The sequence below is a fragment of the Peromyscus maniculatus genome, chromosome 14, assembly GCF_049852395.1.
Source record: "Peromyscus maniculatus bairdii isolate BWxNUB_F1_BW_parent chromosome 14, HU_Pman_BW_mat_3.1, whole genome shotgun sequence".
Taxonomy (NCBI): domain Eukaryota; kingdom Metazoa; phylum Chordata; class Mammalia; order Rodentia; family Cricetidae; genus Peromyscus; species Peromyscus maniculatus.
The window spans coordinates 10,919,213-10,946,536 of record NC_134865.1 but is presented as its reverse complement, the minus strand read 5'-3'; positions in this window follow the sequence as shown (position 1 = coordinate 10,946,536).

Sequence of the window (27,324 nt, the reverse complement as noted above, 5' to 3'; positions counted from 1 at the left end):
GTCGAGCTTGGCAAGGTAAGAGGAACTGAGCCCTTGCAATTTTTAATAAGCCAGGACCAAATATCTTTTTCACTCAATAGTTTTTCAGTGATTGGAATTGAAGTTTCACTTTTGGTTTTGGTGTGTTGAGCAAACAGATTGGTATGTGGAGTGAGTAGAAAATTTCTTAATAAAGAAAAATGAAAAAAAAAAGTTTTAGAGAGTAGAAACAAAGGGCTGGGGAATGTCTCAGTAGGTAATGTGTTTGCTGTGAAGCTGAATGAGCTGAGTTCAGATCCCCAGAACTTGCATAAAAGCAAGAGGAGAAGCAGAGATGAGAATCTCTGGACACTCAAGGGCCCCTTGTTGGGTGCAGTTGGTGGTGGGTAAGAGAGACCCTGGTGCAAACATGATAGAAGGCAAATGAGGCAAATGCTGGTACCTGAGATTGTCCTCAGACCTCCACAAGTGGCAGTGACATATGTTAGTACTCACAAACATGTCACTCATAATGAGCACACAAAGCTCACAAGCACTCAAACGTGTGTGTGTGTGTGTGTGTGTGTGTGTGTGTGTGTGTGTATGAGTGGGTGTGTGCATTCACACACACACACACACACACACACACACACACAGCACAGAGTGGGGGAAGGGGAGGAAAGGAAGAACAAATTAAATTAATTCATTTGACATTTACCCCAAAAGTAGGAGACCCAGGTCTTATTTGTGGAGACTAAATGAGAACACAGCTATGAAGTGGAATTTAAACCTTCCCATAACGGAAGGGAGATCAGAACCACCAGGGGACATAATTCTAGTGACTGAGGAGTTGGTGGAACCTGCACCATGTGGTCTGATGTGGTTGTTAGACAAGACTTGACCATCACAGAAACTGTGTATGGAGTGTGTCTGGACTGTATGCCCTGGCTTATTAAAAATTCCAAGGACTCAGTTCCTCTTACCTTGCCAAGCTCCACTTCCCTGACTTAGGCCCATTTCCTACTGTGAAATGGAACAGTAGACCTCATACAGTTGTCCCCTCCTGGCCAGCTTACCTTTGAGGAGTATTGATCAGAGTTAAACTGTGCTTTTAAACAAGCGCAAATCAAGGGATAGAATCAGAAAGCGACTTACTTTTGGGTACTTTCCTCCTTAGAATTCATTCGCTGGGAGTATTTCTTCACTATTGATGTCCCAAATGACTGAAAGACACTGAAGTCTTGGTTACAAGCACAAACTTCCATCAAACTTCCACGAATGGGGTGTATGCAGCTGGGAATGGAGTCTACAGATGGTTGCTTCTCCCTTTCTTCCTTTCCATGCTTGTTCATGGCTCCCCTTCTTCAGGCCCACTAGCCATGATTTCTGAACGCTCTAACTTGTGAGCTTGGTAGAGGTGTAGTGAGGATATCAGAGGGAACAAGAAAGTTCTTAACTGGTATTGAAAAAGCTGCCTCCATTCTCTGTGAGGCAAGGTTTAAATACAGTGCTCTGCCCACGTGGGTTGGTTAGAGATCACCCAGCCTCTCTAGTCCTACTGCTTGGAGCTGCCTTGGGGAGGGAAGGTGCCCTCTGATGTACCCTGTCTCGTGACTTGTCTCTGACCTGTCTGCTTACTGCTTACTGCTTGTCCCCAAGCACTCAGTCCTTGTCATCTCATTACTTTTTGCAGAGAGCCATTCATGTTTCTAGTGCACTCTCTTAGACAAGCCCGAAAATGACTCCAGTGCAGTCCTCTCTAGGCACGGAGTTCTCAGAGAGCCCTCTCCAATCCTTTGTTTTCTAGGAGGGCAGCATAATCACCAAATTGCTACATCCCCTTTGCTCTGCCATAGGAGAGAGTTCTGGCTGGTTTATGTCCTTACCTTCCTCAAGTGTGAGTCAGATAATTTTGGGCTCTTTATTGATCTGAAATAGCAGTTATTAGATTTTTCCAAGTTGTTCTTTTGAGACTTTTTCACTAGATTTGAAGCAGGAAAACACACACCTTTAGTCATATTTTTGAGGGGGGAAAGATTGGGATCCACAGCTTCAAAAAAAGCCCCATCAAAATGCATTAATGAAAGAATTATCTTTCATTAGGGATCTTTTATACTCCTCATATGGTAAGAAGGGACTAACTTGTCTTCTGAGTCTTCTCTTTTTTAAAATAAACTTTATTGATGTTTTCTAATCTCTCTTTAAAAATTGACATATAGAATGTACCTCTTTTAAATGTACAGTAGTACATTTTGACAAATGAATTCTCATGTAACTCCTATCATAACCAACATTTTCATCATTTCCCCCCAAAGTTTCTTTGGGTCCCATACAGTTAACTCACCTTTCCGGTCAGGATCCTAGGCAACTTCTGATATACTGTCAGTCACTATAGATTTGGACAAACTTCTTTGGAACTTCGTGTAGTTTGAATCCTGCAGGAGGCATTGTTACTCATCTTTGTTTGCTTTGCGTAATATTTTGGGGATTCAACCATATTTTGCTATGTGTTAGTTAATTTTCCAACCCTTCTTTGGGGATTCATATTATGAAACTGTGTGGCATATAGTTACACCACAATTTGTTTATTCAGATACTCCTACATCTTTCTGGGTTATTTTTATCTCAGGCTATTACAAATGAAGTTCCTGAGGAACAGACTGGTGATCCAGGAATGCTTCTCTCGATGACTACACTCTAGTTCATTTGTTTTAAACTTTTATTTTGTTAAAGTTTTGCTATTTTTATATTACCAGAGAAGAAAAACTTTAACTTAAGATTCATCATTCAGGTGGCATTTTCATTCCTCTTTTTTTTTTCTTTTTTGATTTTTCAAGACAGAGTTTCTCTGTGTAGCTTTGGAGCCTGTCTTGGAACTCGATCTGTAGGCCAGGCTGGCCTCGAACTCACAGAGATCCACCTGCCTCTGCCTCCCGGGTGCTGGGATTAAAGGCGTGTGCCACCACTGCCTGGCTTATTCCTCCTACAATAGCATACTGCTTAGTGCATTGCAATACTCCCAATTAAAATATATCTTTTGGGCATTGGGATACTGGCCTACTTTAGTAGTAAGGGATCTTAAGAATCTTGTAGAGAGGCTGTGGGGTGTGGGTCTCTGTCTTAATCATTTCATTCAGCCACATATTTGCATCTTCTTAGATATCACTTCAGTGTTTATCCTTTGGTAGTTCAATGATGTGTTTTTTTTTTTAATCTTTAAATTCCTTGAATTCTCTGATAAGGTTTATGATTGTCTTTAAAATTCTTTGTGCTGGGGTTCATTTAGGTGTTTCTCACTAGAGAACACTTTTACATGACTAGTGGGTTTTGTTAAGAGCCATGCTATCTTTTCTATTCGTGTTGTTTTCATTTTTGATATTTGACCTGGGCATGTGGTCTTCTTTCTTTGGTTGTGTGTCTGATGTGATGATCTCGCCTGTTTTAGATTGGGTCAGTGAAGGAGATGCGCGATCTGAGCTACGGAATGTAAAGCTGATAAATGAGATGCTTAATTGGAACTGGGAAAGATGACTCCAAAACCAGGGTCTGCAGCTAGGCCTGTGGGTGCAGAGATGGACAGAACAGAGGGAAAGATGGGAGAGGAATGGAGCCTTTCACTAGTCAAAGATGGCTCTCCAAGAGAGCAAGTTCAAATGCCACAAATCTGAAAGCAGGCCCGAGGCTGTGGAGATGGCTACAGGCAGGAGACTGGTGGTGGTGGTGGTGGTGGTGGTGGTGTAGGAAATGGAGGAAGTGACTCACTCAGTAAAGGTGTCTGAGAATGAGGAGGTGAGCAGCTCAAAGCAATCCACTAAGCAAGCAAGTAACAGAGTCAACAGGAGGCCAGTCACTGTTAATCTATGGAACACATAGGAACTTAGTCAACAGTGTCTTTTCCCTAAAAACCAAATAAAAAAAAGTCACAACAGAAAATCACCACTAGATTGGTATAAGGAGGACTAGAGAGGGTTCTGTGCTAGTAGCTTGCAAAAGGCTTGTGGGTTTTCAGATAGTGATAGGTGTGTGTGGGAGGGGACATGCCCATCACTGGTAACATAGCTAACTACCCATTGCTCTGAAGCCATGGCTATTGGAGGAGCAACTACAACCACTAATTTACTAAACTAGACTAAATCCTAACAACAATCTATAAATATTTGTCCGTATACCCACAGGTAAGTGTGGTCTTCATCCCTCATCAAAGAAACTCCTTTTTGCAAGGTCACACTTTTTATCTGAATGCAGAATAAAATTTCTGTTGTCCAATGACCCACATTTTTTTTATAACAACAATAAGAAATTTCATATTTTTACTAAGTGAGCTCCAGGCTAATCAGATTCTAGGGAAATGCTATATTAGCTTTGACTTGGTAATCGAGATGAAGCCGCTGAATTAAGTAGATGAAAACCAGCTTATTTACTTTCCTCTCTTATTCCCAGGCCAACCTTTTCTGAAGCTTCATTAACGGTTCTTACACTATTGCAGCAGCTTGACAGTTGGTGTACAGATACAACACAGTATAGCAACAAGCTTTAAAAAAAAAACACTTTCAAGGATGCATGAACTTTATCAATTCTGTATTTATTATCTATTTATTTACTTGCTTACTTTTGGAAGATGAGGTTTCATGTAGCCCAAGCTAGCCTTAAACTTACTAGGTAGCCAAAGATGACCTTCAATTTCTGACCCTGTTGCCTCATTCCCCAAATGCTGAGATCAGAGATACACTCCACCAGGATTGCTCTATGTAGTACTAGAGATTGAGCTCAGGGATGAGCAAATGTTAGACAAGCATTATATCAAGCAAGCCATATCCCTAGGCTTTGTACATGATTAGTTTTAGAAAATCAATAATTAACAATAATACATGAGTACAAATGTCTTTTATTTCCTGGATAGGTAAATTATGCTTTCTGTCTCAAATGCTGATTACAGGACTTTCTCTTCCCTCCTCTTGTTTTAAAGATAGTTTCATATTACATAGTAGCTGAGTTTGGGATGATGACATAGTTTTTATGTACCTCAGCACAATTTTTTAGGCATGGGTAATTAATAAAATTAATAGGTTTCCTAATAACTATATTTTACAGCAGGGTGAGATTCATTATCAGAATGTCTTCAAGCATGGCACATAAAGAATCCTGCCAAGCCATACATTAGAGAGTCAAGTACTAGCTAAGAGATGAACCTTTGGGACAGAACATCTTGTTGAGATGCCCCCTGGACTTCATCAAATGTGGAAACACCTTGTAGCAACAGGATTTCTTTGCAGTGGAAAAGGTTCCCCCTCATTCAGAGCACTGAGAAGTGGCCAGAAGTTAGAATGCATACGCCTCCGGGGACTTGGCTCAGTTGCTTAAAGAGTTGCATCAGGGGCATTGTAGCATTGATGCTAACTTAACACAAATGCTAATCTCAGATGACCATAGTGAGAATGTACTTAGATTTACATAATCATTTTAAAAATACACTGACTAAAATCTAGTCATAGTCATAAAGGCTTCTATCCTTTTAAAGTTGTGTTAATTTTCTTCACTTTTCCCATAATCTCCACAGTATATAAATAATTCATCAAAGTCAGTGGTGCTTTCCTCCACAGTATTTGCCTTAGTCACTATTTCATTGCTGTGAAGAGACATCATCACCAAGGCAACTTATAAAAGAAAGCATTTAATTGGAAGCTTGCTTATAGTTTGAGGGGGTTAGTCCATGACAATTATGGTGGGGAGCATGGCAGCAGGTAGGCATGATGCTGAAGCGGTAGCAGAGAGCTTACATTTAATCCACAAATATGGCTAGAAAGAGGGAGGGAGGGAGAGAGAGAGAGAGAGAGAGAGAGAGAGAGAGAGAGAGAGAGAGAGAGAGATATTGAGACAGACAGAGAGATTGGGACAGACAGACAGAGAGAGATTGAGACAGAGAGAGAGAGACACACACACACACACACACAGAGAGAGAGAGAGAGAGAGAGAGAGAGAGAGAGAGAGAGAGAGAGAGAGAGAGAGAGAGATTGAGACAGACAGAGAGATTGGGGCAGACAGACAGAGAGAGATTGAGACAGAGAGAGAGAGAGAGAGAGAGAGAGAGAGAGAGAGAGAGAGAGAGAGAGAGAGAGAGAGAGAGAGCACAAGATAATATAGAGACTCTGAGAGAGACAGACTGGGCCTGACATGGACCGTTGAAACCTCAAAGCCCATCCCCAGTGACATACTTCCTACAACAAGGCCATGCTACCATATCTTTCCCAAAACAATTCTACCAACTGGGGACCAAGCATTCAAACATATGAGTCTTTGGGAGCCATTCTGATGGAAACCACCACTGTATTAGAACTTCGAGTGGTCAAGACTTTGTGCTATTTGTTTTCCTTCCCTTAGGGGAATTCCCTGGGGAAATGCTGCAGTGTAGACCTAGGCAGGGATGCAGGGGAATATCCAGTTCTGACCAAGAGTAGAGGAGAGGTTTATTGTGCCAGCTGGAGCTGCAGGTGGAGAGGGCCAGGAGTTAGATGAAGCCACCTAGTGAAATAAAAATTAGAGATGCTGTCCTGGTTTTGTTCTGCTACTGTGATAAAGCTCTTTGACCAAAGAAACTTGGGCAAGCATGACTTTATTTGGCTTGTATTTCCAGCTCACAACTCATCACTGAGGGGAGTCAGGATAGGAACTTAAGCAGGAGCTCCATGTAAAACCCATGGAGGAACTCTACTTCAGGGGTGACTCTTTAGCTCACTCACTGGCTCATGATTGGCTAGTTCTTTACAAACCAGAACCAGCTGTCTGAAGAATGGTGCTGCTCCCTGTGTGGTGGGCACTCATCCATCAATTAGTAATCAGGACAGTCCCTTACAGACCCACATAAGCTTCCTGATCCAGGCAATTCCTCAATAGAGTCTTCTCTTATGACTCTACACTCACTGTGTCAAGCTGATAATCTAGGATAATCAGAGCACATGTTAACTTAGGGTACCCTTTCCTTCATCTTCATTTTAGTTATCCAATTTTCCGAGGTAAAAATTCCATACCACATACTTTGCTATCCCTAATGCCAAGAGCATCTCTCTCAACTAGAGCTGAATGTAGCCAAATGTATCTTTCCTGAATTCTTAGGTTACATTTCCATCTAAAAAGTACACATTGAATCTATTTTGGCTATAGATGTGGGTTCGACTCACACTGTGTTTGCTTCAGGGTATGTAGTACCAGTAGTAGTGGTAGATGCACATGAAAGAAAAGGAAAGAACTCTGAATTACAACAACATTGGTCTTGAATTGGAGATTGAAAAATATGGAAATGGAAATGTATTTTCTAGTTAAAAAGCCAGAATCTGGTACTTTTCTACATTTAGTTCAAAATTTCATATTTTAAAGGGAATTGACCATCAAATTTCTTAGTCTCTAATACCTCTGAAGCACTTAATCTTCGATGAACAAAACGGCTTTTGATTTGTTACTGAATATTAATCCTTCTTAAAATGTACAATTGAGTTTTTGTTAAGCATCATCTAACAGAAATCCCTAACGAGTGATAACTTTGATGGGCTTTAAATATGCCAACAGTATTTCTCTGAAAAGCATACAGTACTTTATACAATGAAATGCTGTTCCAGAAATAGCTTCATGAGCCTTAAATTAGATAATTTTAATGAACCTGTATGTGAGACTGGATCTGTGTCTAATTTATCTGACGGTGTCTACCGAAAAGTTTTTGTCATTTTGACAGGTTGTTTAGGAATTTTGTCAATGCAAAGGATGGTAATATAATACTAACCACATTTCCCTGGAAACAATTTCTTCTTGTACAAAGGACTGTAATTTAGTACTGAAAAATCAGAGAGAGAAACTGCAACACATTATAGTTTTATCTCACCCAATAGTAAGCTATACACAAAGGGTACTTGGCATAAGAAAAACACATTCGTGGTAAACATTTCCATCAATCTGAGATAGTTAGAGAACTAGTTGTCTAATATTATGTCAAGAGCGTGGTAGCTGGGGACGCAGCTCAATGTTAGCGCACTTGCTTAGCAAAGGGATGAATCTGGGTTTGTTCCCAGAGCAGCGAAATATAAACAAAATGAATCCCTGCAAAACAGACCAATAACCAAGACCTCCAATGGCAAAAATGACATGATAGTCTCAAAGTGGCTTAGAGGTGGACTGCACCTTCAGCAGGGCTACACTCAGCTATGAGACATCCTCACACCACCTCCCATATCCTCTCCTCTTGGACTTTTGCTACCCTTAGTACTACATTATATTGAAAGAAAGAACATGAAGCCACAGGACTCAGAGTATAACTACCAGATCCTCCCCAACTCCCTCCTCAACCTGGAGCTCCGCATCTGAGATTCTCCAGTAGAACAAAGTGCCAGTGCCTAGAGACACAATTTAAAATAATCACATTTCTTCCTTGTTTTAGGAGCAAATCCCAGAGTATTTTATCATATTTGTCTTGGGACTAACACATAAAAAGGCTACAATGGAAGAGTGGGTCCAAAAACAGATTTATAGGGAATTCCTGGACTAATCTCTCTGGCTTTTAGCTAATGGGAAAATAGGTTTTTAAGACGGGCAGAAGTTTCTGTTATGTTTTTAGTGTTGATAGGAAATGGAAAAACTCAAGTTTACATGATGAACACCAAAGGCTGAAGAATGGAGGAGATGCAGGAGTGACTGGAGGGAAGAATTATCCTCCCTTCTTGCATCACGCCCATCCTTTAGCCCATTCTGTGATAATGGGAGAATGCTAATGTGGAGCCCAGCCTCCATTTCTGTCAAACACTGGCTGGCTTGAATTAATGGTTTGATGTCCTGGGTACATTTTAATAATATATGGGGATGTTTTTAGTTGTCAAGATGGTTGCTGAAACTCACCTCACATCTATATGGTGGAAACTAGAAATACCTAGGGTCAAAATGGGTAAAAACAGTGCCATTTCTCTGGCATGGCTTTGAATGTCTCTCTGAGAACCTTGAAGATGGAGTTGAAACTTGTTTTTTGAGCTTGTGACCTAGAGTCTAACCCTTTTACATACACACCAGCATATTTTCTGTATTGTGTCAGGGAATGCAGCCACATAGTTTACAGGTGCTGACTTTTACAGGAATCAATAAGTACACCTTGGGAGAAAATTTAATTTGTCTTCTTTGGGACTTTCAAAGAGTTGTTCATCATCTAGGAAGTGATGTGCCAACAGGAAGCTCCTTCAGGAATTTGACTTGTAATGCTCATGTCAATCTACATTTGAGGCAGTAACAGCCTGGATAATTTATGCAGAACTTGAGTGCCTGGTGGCTTTCTTGTGTTTCTTTGTGTAGCTGTACTCAAACATCTTCACTGTAGAATGCATGCTATTTTATTTGAACTCAATTCTCTACCATCCTCCATTTTATTATAGATAGTACAGTCTTGCCCACATGCATCTGAAAGTGTGTGTCAGTTGGTTTTATTATATTTGGATTTCAACTGTAGGATAATTAAGGATCACTGCAATAATATCTGTTAAAAACTACAACACCAAAAACCAGTCAGAGGCTTTGGTTCTGACAGGGTTGAGAAGCACTGGAGTAGGTGATTTTTAGGGTTGCTTCTGTTGCCATCAACCAATGTCCTCACATAATCTGGCAATGGCACCTGATCTCTAGTTAACAAGGGTCTAGGTTTGTTTATCTGATCCTAACTGGAAGGGACAACCTCATGTAAAACACTGCATGAATGATGAGAAAGTGATGTGGAAGAGAATGTGGCAGAGAGCTGTAGAGGAGACTATTGTCTCCTTATCTTATATTTCATAAATGTTGAGGTCACTGTTAGTGTGCTGCCAAATGTTTCTATCTAGAGCATTCAGTTCTAAAGGAGACATCTACATCCCTTACTCTGAAGCCCTTGAAACATTGTAGAAGAGGAGGTAGAAGGACTGTAAAATCAGGTCTATAAACCAAAGGTTTACTCCTAGTGATCTACTTCTACTAGCTGGGCATCACCTGCTAGGAACTCTATAGGCTCCTCCAAAGAGCTACTAGCTGAGGAATACACATTCAAAACATGAGCCTGTAGAGACATTTCAGATTCAAACATCCCTCAGGTTGGATCTTTCTGATGATTTCTCACAATTAGATTGAGGTTATGGATTTGGAGATGACAGAGAGGCCTGGTGTCCTTCTCAGTATGTGTGTTGGGGGTGGGGTGCATGAATGGCACAAGCTTTATGCTAAAGAGCTATGCTTGGTTGCTCAATCCTTCACTATCAGTGGGTCTTACTGGTAGCAACTTTATTGTGGTGCTGCAAGTGATTTTCTCTTTTTCCTATTCCATCTACAGTGTGTTTTCTTTTATTTTCTAGATTATAACAGAATTACTAATTACATTACTTCTCCCTTCCCTTTCTTCCTCTCAACCCTTCCATATATCCCCTCTTTGCTATCATTTAAATTCATATCCTCTTTTTACATTAATTGTTGTTTTATGCATATATGTAACATATACATTTATATATGTATATATTCTATATGAAAGACTTACCCTGTTGTAGATGTAACCAACTGTCTTATTAAATAAGAAGCACCGAACCAATGTAAAAGAGAAAGCCAAGAGGTCAGAGCTCAGAGCTAAAATCTCACCCTTCCTCCTGCGGTGGTCCTAGCTCTCCGAAAGAGAGCTACTTCCTGTGTGTATGTCTTTTCATAGTCTTTTTGTTCTGCCTTTTCATTGGTTGTAAACCCAAACACGTGACTTCCTTGTCACTGTCTGTATGTACAGCCCTCTAGGTCTTAAAGATGTATGTCTCCAATGTTGGCTGTATCCCTGAACACACAGAGATCTATGGGATTAAAGGCGTGAGCCACCACCGCCACACTCTGTCTATGGCTCTAATAGCTCTGACCCCCGGGGCAACTTTATTTATTAACATACAATTAAAATCACATTTCAGTACAGTTAGAATACCACCACACCCTGTTTTTCATTTATTTATTTATTCAATCATTTTAAGTCACTCTGGCCTATGACTGCTTCCTTTATTCTCTGTGTTAGAGTTCAATTATAGTGCTGTTATTTGTATTTGTACTAAAAAAGTTTTTTTCCAGTTTTAACTGCTATGACCTTCCACGTTAACTTAGTTCACTTTAATACTCTTTTGGCATGTGGCTACCCTTTCTATACCTTCTTTCCTTCAAATACTTTCCTAAGTTAAAGAATCATAAGATGCCCTGGAATCATCTTGTACTATGCCCTCGACCTCAGATCAACAGTCGCCCACTTATTCAGACAAACCTATCATGTAGGGACAATGTGTGCAGGGTCGAGTGGCTGATGCTGGGGTTCTTCCTTTACTACATTCACCTTATTTTTTGAGATAAGAATCTCTCACTGGAGCTAGAGCTCAGTGCTTCCACAAGAGAAGCTGGCTGGAAAGCTCTATGGACTCATTTGGCTCCACGTTCTCAGTGCTATCATGCCTAGCTTTTACTTTTGGGAGAAGTTACTAGGGACCTGCACTGGGGTCCTTATGTCTGCATAGTAGGGGCTTTACCAAGGGAACTGTCCTCAAGCTTCTGAAGGAGTATTTTATCTACATAGTTATAATTTGACAGGCCATTTAAGTAGCAAGTATTTTGATCATTAGTCACTAATTTTGAACTGGATAATTTTAATTCCTGCAGGAAAATACTTTATTTTCTCTACTCTTGTAGAAAACTCCCAGATTGCTCTTTCATTACATTCTTTCCTGTCTGTAATTATTTTTATTTCCCTGCCTTAGAATTTTTATTTGGATTGTATTTTTTCTTTTAGCCAGCACTAGTGTGTTAGTACTAGTAACACATGCAATAGAAAGGCTATGCCTTGTGAAACTCCCATTGTAGTAAGAGGCTTTCTATAAAGCACAGAACAAGATTCATTTTCCAGGAAGAGCCAGCTTCTAGTGTCCCTCTGGATAACCTCACATAGGCCTGTCTTCCCTAAGAGTGTCTACAAGATGTTGGCATGGCTACCTTAGGCTTTATGAATTTTGCCTGGAGAGTGGGCTGTACTGGCTGTTAGCTATGACTTGAGAACATTGAATTTTAAATTTGCAATTTTCAAGTGTACATGCAAGTTATAGGGGTTCATGAAATGTGGTCAACAAAGATAAAGGAACATGATTGTAAACATGAAAAAAATCATCTCAATGAATGATTAGAAATTTCTCCTAGGAAACGTTTGTAATAAGAGTCTCACAATGCCTGTCTCACCCGTTCAGGTGGCCTGATCCAGTTGGGGGCCCCTCAGCCTTTGGTTCATAGATCCTGTGCTTCCATTCATTTGGTTATTTGTCCCGGTGCTTTATCCAACCTTGGCTTCAACAATTCTCGCTCATATAAATCCTCTTCTTACTCATTAATTAGACTCCCAGTGCTCCACCAGGGGACCAGCCGTGGATGTCTGCCTTCAGATTCCTCAGTCCTTGGATGGGGTTTATGGCACCACTATTTGGGTGTCTGGCCATCCCATCACCAGAGTAGGTCAGTTCCTGCCGTCTCGCGACCATTGCCAGCAGTCTTTTGAGGGGGTATCTTGGTGGATCTTCGTGGGCCTCCCTAGCTCTCTGCTTCCTCCCCTGTTTGGGAGGCAGCTGTGCATTGGTGCCAGGTCCTGGGCTCGTTGCATGAGTTGGCTGTTTGAATCCTGGGACTTATGCAGGGACACTTGGCTCGGTCTGGGAGGGGGGAATGGACCTGCCTGGACTGAGTCTACCAGGTCAACCCCGGTCCTAGGGGGAGACCTTGATCTGGAGGAGGTGGGAATGGGGGGTGGGCTGGGGGGAGGGGTGGGCGAGAGGGGGAGAACAGGGGATTCTGTGGCTATTATGTTGAACTGAATGGTGTTATAAAATAATAATAATAATAATAATAATAATAATAATAATAAAAAACCAAAAAAAAAAGAAAAAAAAAAAAAAAGAGTCTCACAATGCTCACTCCTTGGCACAGGGCTGACTCTATTCAAACCCAAAGCAATGCTGAATTACCTTTAATAATTAGTCTGTTCAATTATAGCTTTGAATGAGGCCTTATGATTAGGAAAGAGGATTCACGGCTTTTTACTTTTCAGAAATTCTTATGTCTATTTATTTCTGATGAGGCATATTTTGCTAAGGCACATATGTTTAATGACGGCTCTTCTTTCTTTGAAAAGGTAAAGTAGTTCCACAATGATATGTGCAGGGATGAAAATGTGTGCGTGGGAAGAGGCAGGAAGGAAGTGTGGCCCTTGCCCCTTTGAACTTACCAAAGGATGACAAAAAACAACTGATGAGAGGCCATAGCTGTCACAGGTTCAGGAGACTGACAAGTAGACTGTAAAGACATTTAGGTTGTGTTATTCTCATGCATCTCCACATTTTATACCATTGTGACATTTTGTTCAATTGTTACAGTTTTAGAAAGAGTGTTTTCTATTAGTTAAACATATTTATATTCCACATCATGGTTCATTTATATTTTGTTATTTAGAAGGATGCATTGATATGTTATGAAGAAATTGATGTCTACTACCATGTCTACAAAAATTATCTGTGGCTTTTAGAATAAGTTTCTTACTGTTCCTTCATTCATCTGGGCAATCAAATTAGAGACTGCTTTGAGGAAACCAGAAATGATCAGCTTTTCTCATGCTACAAAAATAGCTCGTTTTTTTTTTTCCTTCGTGAAAAAGCCCATCCTCTACTAGTTCATATCGATTTCACAAACAAATTAGAAAGAGAGCAATAAGCAAGTGACAGCATAATCAAAACAAATCCAGGTAATTATAATTGGCCTCGTAAATTCTATGCTGCTTAGGGCTCACCACATAGGGAGACTTCTGGAAGGTAGATAAGGTCTGCTATTTTGAAAGCGTGACTCTGTCAGTGTTCAGACTGTACCGACATACTCTGGTAGGACTGTGTTTAGAAGGAGTTCTTAACTCTTTCCTGAGTTCTTGACTTTGAATTGCTGGAAGTTCTATTTGAATAAAGCATTCAGTGTGAGGAAGGGTTTAAAAGTCAGCTCTACACATGTGCTTGTATTTTTCATCAACAGAACTTCTCTACAAATACATGATTTTGAAAGAACCACCCAACTGAGTTGAAACTACATTAGACATGTCTCCTGAGACCATCCTGGCAGGATGCAAATGAGCATGCTGCAGCAGTGAAGGGATTCAGTGGTATGCAGTGAGCTTCATTCTTCTGGCTGAGAGAGAGTCACAGATATGGCAGTAAAATGTGTTCCTCTTCTGCTTGTTATCTGTCGGTGTCAGGAACGGTGGCTTTTCAGTGATTTTTTTTTGTCCTGGCCCATATTTAATATCTTTCTCAGCCTTCAGCACAACCCAGTGATAAAATACAAAGATGCTCACAGAAGTGAGACAAGGCTCAGTGTTGGGCTGTTAGCACGGACAGTGGTGTTTTCAGTGGCGAGGAAAAAGTGTTCAGAAGAGAAGGTTGAACATTGGTCAGGTGACCACATAAGCTTAGGCTGTGGTGATCTGGACCTGAGATGACATGTTGGATATATCATGATGCCTTGGTTTCTCTCTGGCTCTAATTTCACTGGTTTCTATATAAGCCAAAGTAATTTTAAAGTGGAGATGATGAAAAATATTAGATAATGGATGCTACCATGTATAAACTGCCACCCAAGCCTAATGTTTACACCGCCCCCTCCATTTTCTTTTGAGGATTTCATAATTTTTTTTCTGCAAATGACAAATTGGTGTGGGACTAATGAGGACTCTGAGAATGGACTATGGGGAGCTAGGCTACTTTTGGCTCACCTAAGTGAGAGAAAAACTTTAAAGTCAACACTAAATAGACAAATAATCAATGAGGAAGAGAACGTAAAATCTTATGCAAATATCGATATCCATAACTCCTGGGATCAAGTGATCTTGCTCCCACTAGGAGTTCTCCCATGGAAGTGTCCTCTTTTCAGATCTGCTCACAGGCCATCCAAGCTTAGAGGTCAATAATGTCTTATCTCCAATGTGCAGTTCTCTCTTGGTGTTTCTGTACTCACCTGCTCCTTCAAACTCCCTTTAGTAAGCTGTCCCCAGGTTACTATTTGATTACACCATCCATTCCTGCTGATTCTGTTATTGGACAAAGTAAAATTAAAAACCATGAGTGTCAGTTAAAGTTCAGATCTACAAATGAGACAACAGGTTCGATAGGCATCACCACATGAGAAAGAGTTATGCTTTTTATGTTATCAGGTAATATATATTGAATAAGAGACCCCAAGCATCTCTACCTGAACCTGTAGGGATTAGCTAACACATTGGAAGGGAATTTGCAGATATGGTTAAATTAATGATACTGAAAAGAGAAGATCGTCTTGAGTTATCAAATGAGTTCCGTGCAGCCAAAAGAGTTTTTATAAGCTGGAAGGGTCACAGTGTGAGGACAGAGCAGTCCTTGCCATAAGGGTATCTTGAGTCACTGCATATAGAACATCAGCGGTTGAAGGTCAGGAAATGGTTGTGTTCCCTGTCTTCCGGAATGAATACTGGCATTTTGCTTTAGAGCCACTCATTCTGGAACTACAGTATATGAATTTATGTGTTTTAAGTCACTAAGGTTGTAGTAATTTGCTATACTAGTAGAAGCTAACATGCTTGGGAGTAGGGCTGATAATCAGTTCATTCTCATGGACTGATTCATTTACATTTAAAAGAAACCTTTTGATCTTCTATAAAATTAGACTAGTGTAATGATTTATCTTCAACTGAGGTTTTATAGCCTCCCCAGGACTAAGTGAGGTTTCACTTGTCCTGAGTTATCAGCTGTCTTTGTGATATTTCAGCATGTGACCTTCCTGTCTCTGATTCCAGGAATTCGGCATCTTATGAGTTCTTGGTCAGAGCCAACATCTCAGCATCAAAGCTGAGGTTCCCACTCACTTGTCTTAGAAACATTTCTTGATTGGGGCCATAGCACTACAGTCTAGATCATTGGTTCTCAACCTTTCTAATGCTGCTACCCTTTAGTACAGTTCCTCATGTTATGGTAACCCTTAACTATAAAATTATTTTCACTGTTACTCCATATATTTAAAGTTGCTACTGTTATGAATTATGTTTATATTTGTGTTTTCTGATAGTCTTAGGTGACCCCTGTGAAAAGTGTCATTTAGCTCCCCCAAGGGGTTGTAGCTCACTGGTTGAAAACCACTGGTATAGGCTCTCCTTAGGTGCTTTAGGCTGTTACTCAGAATCAAAGATAGTACCATAGATGGCAGCATGCAGTTCCCAGACTAGATGGACCAGTGCAGGGGTATAGCAGGACTGAAACCCTCCACGGCAGCACTTTGCAGCACTGTGCTGTTTGGAGTTTGTGCTGTTTGGAGTTTTGCAGAGAAAAGTATAGCTTACAGCTGAATTTTCCAGATGTTGAATGATTTTAACGAATCATCTTTAGATAAAGCAGAATTCTTTCATGTTGCCTGAAGCTAAGAGCCATGGTTAATAAGTACTTTCTCATTCTGCCATCCTTCTTGTGTTGCCTTTCACCTCGGCAAATCCCCGGTCCCCACTTCCATCTTGACCATATATGGTGGCTGTACTTGCAGGATTACAGACTGACCTATATCTTTTAGGAAGAGAAATCTCTAAATCTCTCCACACTTCTCTCTCTCTCTCTCTCTCTCTCTCTCTCTCTCTCTCTCTCTCTCTCTCTCTCACACACACACACACACACACACACACACACACACACACACACACACACAAACACACCACATTTCTTTACCTCGCACCACTTAGCAGACTTTTCTTACCCTCCATCAATTAGAAAAGCAAAAGCATCTCATAGTAGTATGTTAGACGTATTATTGGGCAGGGGAAGGACATCACCATGGGTATGTTAGATCAGTAGTAACTCTAGCACATTGTTCCATGCATGGAGTTGATCAAGTAGACAAAAACCACATGTTTGCTTACAGTGAACAAAGGTGGGAATGTGTGCTGTATAACACACCAACACTGCTGGTCACAAACAAAGTTTTTGCGAGCAGCTTTCTGTAGCTAGAGTTTTCCGGCCTTGCCCACAGTCAGGACAAATCTTTGTCAACCACCAGTCCCACAGCCGCCCAACCAAGTAAACACAGAGACTTATATTGCATACAAACTGTATGGCCGTGGCAGGCTTCTTGCTAACTGTTCTTATAGCTTAAATTAATCCATTTCTATAAATCTATACCTTGCCACGTGGCTGGTGGCTTACCGGCATCTTCACATGCTGCTGGTCATGGCGGCGGCTGCAGTGTCTCTCTGCCTCAGCCTTCTGCTTCCCACAATTCTCCTCTCTCCTTGTCCCACCTACTTCCTGCCTGGCCACTGGCCAATCAGTGTTTTATTTATTGACCAATCAGAGCAATTTGACATACAGACCGTCCCACAGCACTTCCCCTTTCTTTTTTTTTAAAGGAAGGTTTTAACTTTTATACATCTCCCAAGTCAGCTGGGTATATTTGGGAATTTGGGCGTAGCTTCTCTTACTACTTCCTGCTGGAGGGGGGCGCTGTATCTTATGGGGCATGGAGTAGTCCGTGAGACTGTATCGTCTGAGCCAGTTGCCTTGAAACGATTCTGGATGTTGGATCATCTGGGCCATGGTGTCATCGGAGACCTTTCAGGTGGTCTTGGCTGGTCAAACCTGATGTATCTTAATCTGGAACAAATCCATAGCCTCTGGCTTTCTGTGGAAACAAAAGCAGAGCCTCCTTTCCAAAGTAACATATCCTTACATCCAAATTTTGAAGTTAAGGTACCTTTAAAACACACATTTTGGCATAACTCAACAGCTTTTGCAATCAAATGTTTTTCTTCAGTTACAAATATCAAAGAGAACATAATCCAGATTCTCTGTGTGGTAGCCATCTTTACGTGGCTTATTTTTTATATTACCTTGAGCCTATTGCTTTAAACTGCAGCCTTTTAAGCCTGAAACGGCGCTGTGGCTGCTGGCTCCGCCCACTTCAGCTTCCCAACATGGCGGTGGTACGTTTTCCGCCAGCTCTGGGAGCCATCGTGGGTCTGTGCTTTTATCCAAGCAGCGTGTAGCCCAGAAACCTCTTTTTTTGTTTTGTACTAGCAAAGGCTAAATCCACCACGCAGCTTAATGTGCCACTTGCAGAGGCCTCATTCCCGCCATACTGCAGGTCAAGCACACACGCCAGGAACCCGCCAGGAACTCAAACCGGCAGCTGCTGCTCATTTGAGAGAGACAATTAGGAAGCTGTTTTTAGCTCCGTTTGAGAATCTTTTCTCAGGTTTTAGATGGAAACTCTTGCCCCACGTTGGGCGCCATTTGTAGCTAGAGTTTTCCGGCCTTGCCCACAGTCAGGACAAATCTTTGTCAACCACCAGTCCCACAGCCGCCCAACCAAGTAAACACAGAGACTTATATTGCATACAAACTGTATGGCCGTGGCAGGCTTCTTGCTAACTGTTCTTATAGCTTAAATTAATCCATTTCTATAAATCTATACCTTGCCACGTGGCTGGTGGCTTACCGGCATCTTCACATGCTGCTGGTCATGGCGGCGGCTGCAGTGTCTCTCTGCCTCAGCCTTCTGCTTCCCACAATTCTCCTCTCTCCTTGTCCCACCTACTTCCTGCCTGGCCACTGGCCAATCAGTGTTTTATTTATTGACCAATCAGAGCAATTTGACATACAGACCGTCCCACAGCAGCTTTCACACAGCACATGGAGTATTTGGGAGCACTCAAATAAAAACTTGTCATATTTATAATGGAATCTCATGGCAAGCTGTAAGGTCAGTTGAAACCAAATATTTAGATGTAGGGCCTAGTATTCCTCTATTAGAAACTACTGTTGGAGATGCTCAATATAGACTGGGCTAGAAATCACCGAAGAGGAATGATTACAGCATTAGAAATAGGAGGAAATAGTGTTCCCGGTGGGGCAGTTCCTTAGAGGGAAGTGAGTGAGAAAACTATTTGTTAACTGTGGCATTATATCATGGAGGGTTGGTGACAAAGAGACTCAAGAAAGACCTACTCTATTACATTTTGTCCTAGGGATGGAGGTTTCAGAGCTATTGGACCTGAGTTGTTTTTGTCAGGGGAGCCGTCTACCTCGCTGAATTTCCTGCTGCTGCCTTCTCTTAGGTCATAACTTAATGTTAAATGGTTGGCAAGTTAAAGACTGAATAGTAAAAGATATCTATCCTCATAAAGAGCTATTGAAAGCAGTGGAAGTAACGGCTTGGGAGGCCCCCAGGCTAGGCTGTTTGCCATGACTCTGTGAAAGGTGGATTGGTTGTTCATGCTCTTCTGAGTCGCTCAGCTCAGTGATTTTTAACTTAATGGGCATCTTTTTAATTGGCTGACATTGCCGTTCAGGGCTTCACTTGGAGGTCCAGTGTAGGAAAGTGGCAGAGGCTTCAACAGACCAGAGGAATGAAGACGTTCAGCCTTGCTGGCATTGCATCTGGATAACCCTTGTCTGATCTCCTTGCTGACCAGGAATAAAAAACGTGAGAGTTACGGCAATGACAAAAGCAGTTATACATCTCATTAAAAACACAGTAATTAAAATTAGACATGACAAAAAAAGCACAATGAGGTGAGAGCACACGTTTGTGAATAACATGCCCATATGCAGTCATATTCAAGGAATTTAGAGCTTCAGGGCATAAGGCAGGTTGCTAAGTTATTGGTTATTGTTTATAAGTTGGTAAGAAATGATGAAATAGATTTAATGACCCCTTCCAATCCCTTCTTCTTCCAACAAGCCCTCCTCCTAATTTCCTGATTTTTAAAAAACACAGTCACTTATTCCGTGTGTGTATGTATGCATGCATGTGTCCATGACACATTTGTGGGGTGTAGCATGAATCTTAAAAGATCTTATTAATGAAATCAAACCTGAGCCAGTTATTGGGGTGAACACTGGAAGATCAGAGAGACAGAACAAGCCACAGCTAACCTCACCTGGCCAATTTCTCAGCTGGTCTTTTTTCCTCAGACTGGAAGTTTCTGTGTCCTTATCCCAATGGCTTTCAGCTGAACTGCTGCTCAAAACCTGAAGCTTAACCAGCCAAATGCTTAACCAGCCAAATGCTTCTAGTTCCTGGTCCTCATGCCTTATATACCTTTCTGCTTTCTACCACCACTCCCTGGGATTAAAGGCGTGAGTCACCATGCTTGGCTTTATCCTTGAACACATAGATTTCTGCCTTTAGAATGCTAGGATTAAAGGCATGTGCTACCACTGCCTAACTTCTATGTTTAATATTGTGGCTGTTCTGTCTCTGGCTCCAGATAAGTTTATTAGGGTGCACAATATTTGGGGGAACACAATACAACCACAGCGGGGTTTAGAGAATAGCTTGTGGGAAGTTGGGTCTCTCCTTCCTCTATGTGAGTGCTAGGTATAGAACTTACTTTGCCACACTTGGTGGCCAGCACAGTTACCCACTGAGTCATCTTACTGCCTCACTTAAAATTTTTTTTTAATGACCCATTGCATTTAAAGTTATTTGATGGAATTTGAGCAACTTATCAGTGTTGTTTTAACTTTGACACAGTGGCTGCACCTTACTCTGTTGCTTTTTTAGCTGGGAATTATGACATCTGGTCTGCCTTCTCCTAGTCATGATGAAATGTTTGGGGCTACATATTGTGCAGATTTTGTGCAGGCGGCCATAGCTACTGTGAGCCATTAGGTGCAACACCCATGTCATATCCAGAAGAAAGTGTTTCTTTCTTTTTAAAAATGACTTATTTTGTTATATTCTGTCTATAGGTGTTTCACCTGCATGTATGCATGCACACTATGTGTATGCCTGGTTACTTTGGGGGTCAGAAGAGGGTGTTGGATCTTCTAGTGCTGGGGTTATAGAAAACTATGAGTTACCATATGGGTGCTGGGAATTGAACCAGGATGCTCTACAAGAACAAGTGTTTTTAACCACTCAGCCAACTCTTTAGCCCCAGAAGATGGTGTTTCAAGCACTCCTCTGCATCCTCTGGTTCTTACATTCTTTCTATCCCCTCTTTCAAGATGTTTCCTGATCTTGGAGATATTTTAGAGCTCTGGAGGAGAGTGACAGAGGTATTTAGATATTTAGGGCTGAACTGAAGAGTTACTTTAGTTTTGTTTTAAAGATGTCAGACACTTAAGGATGCTTAAAAATGCTTGACAAAGACCCCTTAAAATGGCACAGATAAGAAAATTACATAGAGTATTGATATGGTATAAATAATTATGTGCCCCAAGTTTATAGGTTCAAATATTAATCCTAAATGGTAGTTGAGGTTTGAGGAGTGATTAGGTCATGAAGGTGGGCCCTCATAAGTGATATTAGTATTCTTATTGAAGAAATCTGGGAGAAATGGTCTCACCTGTTCTACCATGGCAAGGCATACTTGTAAGATACCATCTGTGAGACAGTACACAATATATACAGTGAATATACTGGTACCTTAATCTTAAACTCACCCCCTAGAACTGTGATATTTAAAATTACATTCATAAACAGTCCTGTTTGTGAGCTATTGTCATTGAAGCTCAAAGGACTAGGCCACTTTCAAGAATGGCTGGAGGATCAAGAGTATTGAAAATATTTCAAGGGATATGTCACAGCTAGCATGATCTCTAGGTTTCTGTGTACAAATGCATTGAGATTTCCTATTATTTGTTGAGAAGCTAAGGGTATGTATATATGACAGTGATTACTTTCCTTGTGAGGCAGAGTTTAGCCTCATTTTATGAGACTAAAGACAGAAGTAGGGAAACCTGAGATTATAAGACACTGATGGGAACTTGGTAAATCTTAGGTAAGAGTTATGAGAAAGTGTTATTCAAGAGAAATTATCAGACCTAAGGCTAATGCTTAATACAGTTTGGATCTGAAGTGTCCTCCTAAAAGGCTCATGTGTTGAAGAGTTAGTTCCTAACTCTTGTTGCTATTGAGAGGTGCTTAGGCCATGAGGTCCCTGGCCTAATCAATGGGTTGACTCTATTGATGGATTTATAATACAGTGGAATCAGTGGGAGGTAGCAGAAAACTAAGAAGTAGGACCAGATTGGGATAATTAGGTCAATAGGGCATGATTTTGAAAGGTATCTTGACCTTAACCTCTTCCCTTTTCGGTTTGTCTCCCTCCACCATGGGATTAGCAGCTGTGCTCCAGTGTGCTCTATTCTACCATGATATTTCTGCCTTCAACTCTGTAGTGGTAGACCTGCTCCTCCATCTCCTCCATGAACCCAAGAAATGACTCATGTAAGCCACTTTTCTTAAAAGTGTTTGTCGCAGAGATAAATAGAATAATCCGGTATCACATACTCAGTGACTTGATGAACCCAAATTTATGGTGATATCAGTCTGACTTACAATGTTTTGTGGATTCCTTCAGCAATAACGCAGTCAAGAGATTCCTGTATGAGTTCATGTATGTTTAGTTTCAATAAGTTTTAGAAACAGGAAAATGACCAAAACATTCAGATGGTAAAAATAATAAAATAGAAGCAGAATCAGGAAGAAAATGAAAAAATTAAGTAGGCAGTCAAAGGATAGTAAGTTCAAAAATGATTGATGGGCAAGAAGTAGTTGGACAAAGAGAAGTATCAGAGAATTGTGGATGGAAAGTGATAAGTTTGAAACAATAATTTCCAGGTGCCAGGGTCTTAGTGTGTTTACAGCAATGAGGCATGAGGTGTCACCAAAGATGAAGTGCCTAGGAAAACAAGCAGCCATAATGTAGTACCTTTAATTCTCACAAGATAATAGAGAATGGGTTAGAAGTGAGTACTAGATACGACATAGTCCAATACTCTTCAGTAAATAAAGAATGTGCATAGGTGGTGATAATAAGGAAGGCTGGAGCATGTTATAGTCAAAACAACAGGATTAAAAAGGGTATAGGTGGTTATCATGTAGGAGAAGAAACAAGAAATGTGGATGATTCTGAATCATGGCTGTCGTACAAGAGGGTGTGGGATAGAAAACTACTTGCTGATAGTCATGCAGAGAAACACTTCACATAGAGACATGGTTAAGTTCAAATAAGGGCATGGCATCTCCTCTTTCTGTATCTCTATGTGCTGTTTCTGAGCCTTGGTTTCTAGCCCATGTAATTGACTGTAATGAAATAATAGCAGAACCAGTGAGCTCAACACTGTCTCTTCATTCTTTCAAGATATGTATTCCTGGTAATATACTATTTCTGAACCCCTCTACTTGGTTACCACAGACATATGTCATACTTTACATTCCCAAAGATAAATTAATTTCTAATTTATCTTCACAATGATACAACTCTGTAAATGGGTTTCCATCTGCCAATTATTCATATGTAACCCACAGCAAGTCTCTGACATCTCTTTCACACCTGCATCCAGCTTTCATCATTTCTTGTCAACTTTATTTCTTGAATCTGCTCAGTAGCACAAATGCTACTTCGTTCCTACTATAATTTTTTAATTATATGTATATGTGTCTGAATATGAGTATGTGCATATGAGTACAGGTACCTTCAGAGGCCAGAGACATTGGATTCCCCTGGAGCTGACATTACAGGTAATTGTGTAGGAGCTGGGAACTAAACTCATATACTCTAGAAGAGCAGCATGTGCTCTTAACTTCCAAACTATTTCTCTAGCACCATTAAAGTTACGTCAGAATGAGGATAACACTTCATTTGAGACTTGAGAGAGGGATCCATATGTGAGAGTGCTTCTCACTGCACAAAAGTGAGAACTTTAGTTTTATCCCCAGAATCCATAAAAAAGTCAAATACGCATCTGCAATCTCAGTGTTACTACCAGGAAATGGGAGGCAGAGACAAGAGAATACCCAGCCAGATATCCTGATATATGAAATAGAAGATAGTGAAGGCACATCATCTGAAACAAGGTAAAATGAGAGGAACAACACAGAGATTGTCCTCTGACTTCCTTACATGTGGCATGCATGGCACATGTGTGCCTGTATTGACATATGTGAATGAGGATTACACACACACACACACACACACACACACACACACACACACACACACACATTTTAGTTCTGAATTACTTTAGCATTGTTATTAGGTTCTGTGCATCTAAATTGACTTTAGTGCCAGAGTGATGTTCAAAAAAGGAAAATCTGATTATGATGCTATCTGCTTGGAATTATCTGTGAATTCCCATTGTCTTTAAGATAAAGTCTAAGCCAGAATTGTTCAATATTTAAAATTTATGAAGAAATTGATAAAGAAAGATGCTAGAAAATGGAAAGACATCCCATGCTATAGATTGAATATTTTAAAAACAACCATTCTACCAAAAATCATTTACATGTTCAATGCCATCCCAATAAAAAGCCCCATCTCATTCTTCAGAGAAATAGAAAAATATTCTAAAATTCACATGGAACCACAAAACCCGTCAGATATCTAAAATAAACATGAACAAAGAGAATAATGCTGGACTTTTTACAATTCCAGGCTATAAGATATACTATAGAGCCATAGTAATAAAAACAATATGGTACTACCACAAAAACAGACATGTAAGCCAAAGGGACAAAATCAAAGGCCCAAACATGAATACATGTAACTATAGATATTTAATATTTGAAAAATACTCCAAAACCATATGAGGGAGAAAGTAAATAACACTAGGAAACTGGATGTCCACCTGTAGAAGAATGAAATTAAACCCTATCTGTCACTTTGCACAAAACCTAATTCCAACTCCAGATAAATCAAAGACCTAAATGTGAAACCTGAAATACTTAAACTGCTAGAAGAAACAAGGCATTACCACAGGGACTAGGTGTAGGAAAGGGCCTTCTGCATAGAATACCATTTGCCCAAGAAGCCATCAATTGACAAGTGCATGTCATAAAATTAAAAAGCTCCACACCTAAAGAAACAATCAGCTTCATGAAGAGGAAGCTCCCAGGATGGGAGAGTTTTTTTTTTTAGCTATACATCTGTCAGATGATTAATATCAAGAATACCTAAAGAACTCAAAAAAATAAAAAAAGCAAAAAAAAAAACCCAGTCAGCAAACAAACAAATGACTCATTAAAAATGGACTATAGATCTAGACAGAATTCTCAAAAGAAGAGACAAAAGCGGCTAAGAAATACTCCCAAATTATTCATCCTCCTTTGTAGCTAGAGTTTTCCTGCCTTGCCCACAGTCAGGACAAATCTTTGTCACCCGCCAGTCCCACAGCTGTTCAGACCCAACCAAGTAAACACAGAGACTTATATTGCTTACAAACTGTATGGCTGTGGCAGGCTTCTTACTAACTGTTCTTATAGCTTAAATTAATCCATTTCCATAAATCTATACCTTGTCACATAGCTCGTGGCTTACCAGCATCTTCACATGCTGCTTGTCCTGGCGGCAGCTGGCAGTAACTCCTTCTGCCTTCCTGTTCTTTCTTTTCTCCTCTTTGTTAGTCCCACTTATACTTCCTGCCTAGCCACTGGCCAATCAGTGTTTTATTTATTGACCAATCAGAGCAACACATTTGCTATACAGAACATCCCACAGCACTCCTTAGCAATTAGGAAAATGTAAGTCAAAACTGCTTTGGGATTTTGTCTTACCCCAGTTAGAATGGCAGAGACCACAAAATAATGGACAACAGAAGCTGGTAGTGATGTGGGGAAAGGGAATCCTCATTCACTGTTGATGGGATTGCAAACTGGTGCAGTCACTATGGAAATTATTGTGTAGAATTCTCAGAAAGCTAAAATTAAATTGACCATATGACCCACCTACACCACTCTTTGCCAATGCCCCAAATATTTGACATTCTACCCTATAGATATTTACTCAGCCATGGTCATTGCTGCTCTGCTCAGAATAGCTAGGGAACAGAAATAACCTAAATGTCCTAAAAATCTATGAAAGGATAATGAAAATGTACTACGTACACACTATGGAATACTATTGACCAGCAAGAAAAAAATGAAATAATGTCAGTAAATGAAAGGAATTAGAAGAGATTATATTGAGTGAGGTCACTTAGATTTAGAAAGACAAACATTGAATGCTCTCTATCTGTGGCTTTTATTTCCAAATCTTCAGATGTGAGTCTATAACCTGGAGTAACCACAGAAACCAGAAAAGAAAAGAGAACATGGCTGGTGGTGGTAGAGAGGAACATAACAGGGTACAAGTGTTTTGAAAAGGGAAATGAAAAAAATGGGGGGATTTAATTAGGGAGGGAAGTGGGAGGTTAATATAGTAAAAGAGAGTGAGAGAGGAGGGTAAAATAAAAGTAAAGATGTCTGAAAAGTCATAAAGAATCATATTATTTATTTACCTAAAATTACATACACAAATATACATAGCTTAAATGAAATTTTCTCACTTAGTCTGGCAATGCTTTCTCCAAGAGCTATAGACTGTCTACCAGAAACCTCAATACCAGGCATGAGAAGGCCCCTTTGAAGTTGTTGGTCGGGTTGACCAAGAGCCTGCCGAGACACATAGCCTGTTGCTGTTGCTCTTGATTGCCACCAGAGGTTAAAGGCTAAGTCCAAATTGCGGAGGACACCATGCACTTCAGACACAGAATTCTAAGGATTGAACTAGATATGATCAAAAGGCTTCCTCCCCGAGGACTAGTTTTCATGGTGCCTGAGGGCACCATGCAAGTTTCCAAGGGAGGGATGCAATCAACAGTTCTACCCAGCTATGATGCCTATGAACCACACAATAGCCAACATGGAGAAATAACCATAAAGGTTCAGTAGTGGCATGCATATCTTAGTGGTAAACAAGAACTCTCTAATTTGACTTAAAGCCTACTCAACAAGAGAGAATTTACACCTGGTACTGGAAACCTAGACAATTACCTAGCACTAGAGAGGTCATGGATATTGGAGGAGAACCTTATTCCACCAATTTACTAAAACAACATAATTCCTAACAGCATTCTAAGTATTTATCCTTATGCCCACATAAAAGTATGGCTGTCACTACTCATCAAAGAAAGTTTATATTTACAACAGATGGAGGTCATTTTAGAAAGCCACTAATGAGATCAAAGTTTAAAGAACTGTGATTGGGTGGTGTCCAGCCTCTACTGATAAATCTACAACACTACTCCTGCATCTAAGCTTCAGGAATCATAGTGGAAGAGAGGGCAGAATGCTCCCAAGAACCAGAGGAACAAGAAGTCTGCTGTGAGATTGATTGTATCTCCTAGAAATTTGAGGGAAGCTACTCCCATAGAATCCCAACAACATGGCTGCCTAAGCAAGACCTAAACAAGGATGGCGTAAGTCGACATGCTGACATGGAGGTTGTAATGTTATGGGGCCCCAACCATAGATAAAGAACTACAGGCAACTAAGAAATAC